The sequence below is a fragment of the Cherax quadricarinatus genome, chromosome 72, assembly GCF_038502225.1.
Source record: "Cherax quadricarinatus isolate ZL_2023a chromosome 72, ASM3850222v1, whole genome shotgun sequence".
In the NCBI taxonomy this organism is placed as follows: Eukaryota; Metazoa; Arthropoda; class Malacostraca; order Decapoda; family Parastacidae; genus Cherax; species Cherax quadricarinatus.
In genome coordinates, this window is record NC_091363.1 from 12,510,034 (window position 1) to 12,516,820 (window position 6,787).

Below are 6,787 nucleotides of genomic sequence, written 5' to 3' on the forward strand. Positions count from 1 at the left end.
ACCCCTTCCTTTGCTCTAACTCTCTCAGATACTCCAGATTTAATCCTATTTATTCCCCCCCCCCGAAACGCCCCTACCCCCTTCAGCTTTGTTTCGCTTAGGGCCAGGACATCCAACTTCTTTTCATTCATAACATCAGCAATCATCTGTTTCTTGTCATCCGCACTACATCCACGCACATTCAAGCATCTCAGTTTTATAAAGTTTTTCTTCTTCTCTTTTTTAGTAAATGTCTACAGGAGAAGGGGTTACTAGCCCATTGCTCCCGGCATTTTAGTCGCCTCATACGACACGCATGGCTTACGGAGGAAAGATTCTTTTCCACTTCTCCATGGACAGTAGAAGAAATAAAGAAGAACAAGAGCTATTTAGAAAAAGGGGAAAAACCTAGATGTATGTATATATATATATATGCATGTGCGTGTCTGTGAAGTGTGACCAAAGTGTAAGTAGGAGTAGCAAGATATCCCTGTTATCTAGCGTGTTTATGAGACAGAAAAAGACACCAGCAATCCTACCATCATGCAAAACAGTTACAGGTTTCTGTTTCACAGTCATCTCGCAGGACGGTAGTACTTCCCTGGGTGGTTGCTGTCTACCAACCTACTACCTACCTACTACTACTATTATATAGTGCTATATACTTATACTAGATATGGCACAAAACAGTTAAAGTGGGACTTTTTTACAGTTCATAGTACACAATTGCTGCATTATAATTATTAAAAAAAAATGTCAAATAGCAGTCCTTGATGATACCCTGACTTTGGATTATCCTGGTTGGCTAACTACTGACTACTGAGATATTAGATAATATGAAATTCAGAGACCAGCTGCTAAAAAGATTTAAAGCAAACAGACAGGATATTGCAGCACTAAATGAATTCCAAAGGGTGAGGAACAGAGTACAGAGACTTATAAAAGGAGCAAAGGCAAAGCGCTATTGCTCAAAAATTGAAGAGTATAAGCATAACCCCAGAAAGCTCTGGCAACAACTAAAACAGTTGGGGTATAGCCATAAGCCAGTAGATAGGTCTAACATAGTACTCACTATCGATAACGAGGTATGCAACGAAATAGCTAAGGTGGCAAATTGCTTTAATTCCTATTACACATCTGTTGCATCAACACTAGTAAGTAAACTACCAGGTTAGGTTAGGTAAGGTTTGTCAGGAAACAGGACAAGTGTTTCCTGACACGGGTCTTAGTCAGATGATGACCCGCCTTTGGAGCTTTGGTCAACTGACCGAGGCCTACCGCTGGCTTACCGGTCCACCCCTTTAAAAATTATGGTCAGTTATAACCATTTTTCAGTAAACTACCAGCTGCATCAAATACCTTTAACACAGACTCTGATAAGTTTCAAACATACTATACCAATAAAGGGGTAACCCCAAACAGTTGTCAACTAGTAAGTGTATCTCATGACTTTATTCAAAAAGAACTAAGCAGGTTAAACCCAACTTAGAGCACTGGCCCGGATAACATCCCGTCTAAGTTCCTAAAAGATGGTGCTTCTGAATTGTCAATCCCTATTGCTCACATAATAAATCTATCAATCACCACTAATACCGTACCGGATGGGTTCAAGGACGCCAGAGTTACTCCTGTCTTCAAGAAAAATAATAGGTCTGATGTAAGCAACTATAGGCCTGTTAGTATACTCAGTATAATATCCAAAATTCTAGAGAGGGCGGTGTGCTGTCAAGTAGTTAAGTACCTTAATGACAGCAACATTCTCCATAGCAATCAATCGGGCTTTAGAAGATCTTACTCAACCGACACATCCCTAATTAATCTGATGAATTACCTGAGAAATGAAATGTCAAAGGGGAACCTCATAGGTATGGTAACCTTAGACCTGCAAAAGGCCTTCGATACTGTCAACCACAACATATTATGTAAGAAACCTCAAGCTATCGGTATAGGTTCTGTAGACTGGTTTAAGTCCTACCTTAGCAACAGGTGACAAATTGTCAAAATCAACAAAACGGAATCAGAACCCCTGCCGATAGCATGTGAAGTTCCCCAAGGTAGTATTCTGGGTCCCTTATTGTTCTTGTGTTATGTCAATGACATGCTTATCAGTGTCAAGTGCAAACTCCTACTGTATGCAGATTACAGTGCTCTGTTAGTGTCAGGTAAAGACCCACAAGATATAGCTAATGTTTTAACACTGGAACTGGAGTCCTGCAGCAAATGGTTAGTAGACAACAAACTATCATTACACCTTGGGAAAGCTGAAACCATTCTCTTTGGCACGAAACATAAACTGAGAAGGGTAAATAATTTTAATGTCCGGTGTAATGGGGAGCCCATCACTTCGGTTTCATCAGTAAAATATCTGGGAATCCCCTCTGACCCATGCATGTCAGGATAATTGATAGGGAACAGTGTAGTAAAGAAAGCGAATGCCAGACTGAAGTTCCTGTATAGACAAGCACAGTGTCTACCTACTGAGGCTCGCAGGACCCTGTGTCTAGCCCTTATACAATGCCATATGGATTACGCTTGCTCTTCATGGTACTCTGCCTTGACAAAAAAAAAAAACTGAAAGATAGACTGCAAATCACCCAGAACAAAATCGTAAGATTCATCCTGGGGCTGGGACCAAGCATGTAGGCCAGAATGAATTACAGCAGTAGGATATGCTGAATGTTGAAGACAGCGTAAAACAACTTAAGATAAATCATGTTTATAAAATTGCTCACAAACAGTGTCCAGAATATCTTGCTGTCAATTTTGTCAAAGTTGGGAACCAAAGCAATCATAGTACTAGGGGGAGAGAGCACAACTTTGTAGTACCCACAGTCATTGGCCAGGCTTCAAACACCTTTTATTGTACAGCAATACAGGAATGGAACAGACTGCCCGCACATGTCAAAGCCAGTCATAGCATGAACCAATTCAAAAAGAGTGCCAAAAGGTGTCTGATGAATGTAGCTACAGAAAGGGCGGGGAATGATTTTCTATTTTTTAGCTAACATACGTGTAAATTTTACCTTATTCCTAGTAATGACCCTCATATTTTTGATAGTCTTAATGACCCTCGTGCAGTAGATAGTCTTTTTAATATGATAATAAAATGTTATCTTCATTATAGAATAATAAGAAAATATTATAACCTTTATATTATAATAATAAGGTAAAAGGACCCCAATGGAAATTAGTCACTCTGTCTGACTTTTTTGGGTTATCCCAGGTTCTCTACACATATGCTGCTATGTATGGTAATTCTATGTAACTGTATTTGTGTATACCTGAATAAACTTACTTACTTACTTACTTAATAACTTTCCTCACGAAATCGTAATGACACGATTGCAAACAATCGGCCGGGGTATGGTTTACTTACTTAATAACTTTCCTCATCAAAAATCCCATGAAGTGAGCAGCATTGGAAAAAAATGATAGTTGAGTTTCCCCATAAGAAATTATCAGTCTTTCGTCCTCTCTTATGTAGCCATCATAGAAAACAATTATTAATCATTAACTCTTTTAATTTGCATACGTGCACGTAACTAGAAAAATAATGAGACTTTTATTAAGATTATTAAGCCAGGGGGGATTAATAACCTAGTAAGTAAGTCACTGTGATTTATTTCATTAGGAGTCCTTTTTTAAGGTCCTCACTCAGGCTTGGACCCAGAACAGTCGACTAATATCCAGGATAAGATAAGATTTTGTTCGGAATTTTAATCTCGGAGGATTAGCCACCCAAGATAGTCAGTGCGTCGTCGAGGACTGTCTGTCTTATTTCCATTGGGGTCATTCAATCTTGTCCCTCAGGATGCGACCCACACCAGGTCGCTAACCTCCAGGTACCTACTTGCTTGCTAAGTTAACGGAAACAGCAGGTGTAAGGAAACACTCCCAATGTTGCTACCCGGCCGGGGATTGAACCACGGATACTCAGTGTGAACAGCGAGAGCGTTGCCTACCAGGTCACGGGGCACCACATAATGCCTTCAAAAGTAGATATGTCAGGTATATACAGAAGAATCCAGGAATCAACACTGTAGGTTAATAAGCCTCGAAGGCTAATGATAAATTAGGTTACATGTTGATATCTGCGATGCGTGTGGAAAAATTACTTTATATACGAGAAGACAATAATTTCACTTTCGGACAGCTGTCTTAAAGTTGAAAATACCTTCCTTCGAACCGGATTCGAACCAGTGACCTATGGATGTCTGTCTTGAAGCACCAACTACAGTCCACCGCTCTACCAACTGAGCTATCGAAGGAACTGGTCAGTAGATCCGGAATGTAACTTTTTTAAGACTTTTGACCCTTATGAGATGTTCCTTTACCCTTAGCTATTAATCCAAATTTTTAAATGGGCCGCACAAAACAATATGAAGTTCAATGATGAAAAATTTCAACTACTCCGATATGGAAAACGTGAGGAAATTAGAAATATATCGGAGTATAAAATAAATTCCAACCACACAATAATAATAATGTAATAATAATAATAATATATCTTTATTTGCTGCAAGTGCATGTACAAGGTATACAGACCATAGCTGACATCAATGACATATTACAATATAGATGCCCTTGTGGCTTAGCGCTTCTTTTTGATTATAATAATAATAATTACAATATAGAAAGCCCCTTGTTATGCAGAGCATTTCGGGCAAATTAGGTCAGTTTTGTCCCAGGATGCGACCCACACCAGTCCACTAACACCCAGGTACCCATTTCACTGATGGGTGAACATAGACAATCGACACCATGCCTAACCCTTCTAGGATAGGGTAGGTGCCTGAGCCCGAGCCTTTAGCTCATAAGACTGTCATTCCCATTAGCCCCCTTGTGGCGGGGATGGCAGACCAGAGAGGCCTAGCTTGTGACTAGGCCTGGGGACAGTTGGTCCCAAAGATGAGGAGGTACTTGTGCCTCCTCCCATGGGAGACTTAGGTCTCAGACACTCCCTAGAGAGGGAGCCAAGGCCGGGCCACCACTTGGAAAAGGCCCGGGCCGGGAGAATACCGGCGAATATTTAATAATAATAATAATAACAACATAGACAACCGGTGTTTACCTGGAGAGAGTTCCGGGGGTCAACGCCCCCGCGGCCCGGTCTGTGACCAGGCCTCATGGGAGACCAGGGCCTGATCAACCAGGCTGTTACTGCTGGCTGCACGCAATCCAACGTACGAACCACAGCCCGGCTGATCAGGTACCGACTTTAGGTGCTTGTTCAGTGCCTGCTTGAAGACAGCCAGGGGCCTATTGGTAATCCCCCTTATGTATGCTGGGAGGCAGTTGAACCGCCTTGGGCCCCTGACACTTATTGTGTTGTCTCTTAACGTGCTAGTGACATCCCTGCTTTTCATTGGGGGGATATTGCATCGTCTGCCGAGCCTTTTGCTTTTGTAGGGAGTGATTTTCGTGTGCATGTTCGGTACTAGTCCCTCTAGGATTTTCCAGGTGTGTATAATCATGTATCTCCCCCGCCTGCGTTCCAGGGAGTACAGGTTCAGGAACTTCAAGCGCTCCCAGTAATTGAGGTGTTTTATCTCAGTTGTGTCTGCCGTGAAGGTTCTCTGTACATTTTCTAGGTCAGCAGTTTCACCTGCCTTGAAAGGTGCTGTTAGTGTGCAGCAATATTCCAGTAACGAAACACGCCCGATGTTTCCACCCTTTCGCCAGGAATCGAACCTGGACCCTCGCCGTGTGATGCGGGAGCTTTTGCCACCAGGCCCATGGGCACCCTAAAGAAAGAGCGAAAAACTAATGTAAAAGACCTGGGACTGATAATGTCAGAGGATCTCACTTTCAAAGACCACAACATTGTATCAATCGCATTTGCTAGAAAAATGACAGGATGGATAATGAGAACCTTCAAAACTAAGGATGCCAAGCCTATGACACTCCTCAGGTCACTTGTCCTATCTAGGCTGGAATATTGCTGCACAGTAACAGCACCTTTCAAGGCAGGTGAAATTGCTGACCTAGAAAATGTACAGAGAACCTTCACGGCAGACACAACTGTGATAAAACACCTCAGTTACTAGGAACGCTTTAAGCTCCTCAACCTGCACTCCCTAGAACGCAGGCGGGAGAGATACATGATTATATACACTTGCAAAATCCTAGAGGAATTACTACCAAACTTGCACACGAAAATCATTATGTATGACCCCTCGAGTTGAGCACTCCACCATGAGTAGTACTAATAGTGGTGGTGTAGTAGTGCCATCTAGTGGTGGTAGTCAGAGTTAGTTTGATTATCAGTGATGATGTTATAGTGAGGGTCAGGACAGTGACCAACCTCAAGGGAGCTAAGGGTCAGTAGAACGTCAGTGGTCGTACATGTGGGATGTGTTACTCCTCCTTGTGCCGCCCCGCCGGCTTTTCCGCTTCCTCAGCCTCTTAATACACTTAAATAACGTAAGTATTGACGTGTCTGTAAGCACAACAGCAGAGTTGAGGTGCAGCTCCTGATCCCCGCCACCAGTTTGGTCACTAATTTATTATTTTACTAGTGTTAATTTTTTATGATTTCTAATGTCTTGAGGGAGGGGGGAGTTGACTTTAGTGGAAGGGTTTTGATGCGAGGAACTGGAGCTACTCCCCTTCCTCTGATCAAACAATAACTCTCACAAGGCACTACATAACCCATAATGGTGTATCCAGTTCTGGGCTATTTTTTCTCCATTATTGAAAAAACTTAGTGAAGGTCTCTTGATCCAAGGAACTTGCGCCTTGTGATCCAGATATAGACTTCCATGTAAACAAACTGTTAACTATCAGGTTAGTGTGCAAGAAATATTGA

General features: G+C 42.0%; 1 non-coding gene across 1 annotated transcript; it reads right to left on the minus strand.

The window, feature by feature from the left end:
• Positions 1 to 4,155: 4,155 nt before the first annotated feature.
• Positions 4,156 to 4,247, minus strand: TRNAY-GUA (transfer RNA tyrosine (anticodon GUA)). Its single transcript is given in 2 exon segments — positions 4,156 to 4,191; positions 4,211 to 4,247. It is a non-coding gene; the product is annotated as a tRNA-Tyr (tRNA).
• Positions 4,248 to 6,787: the final 2,540 nt, after the last annotated feature.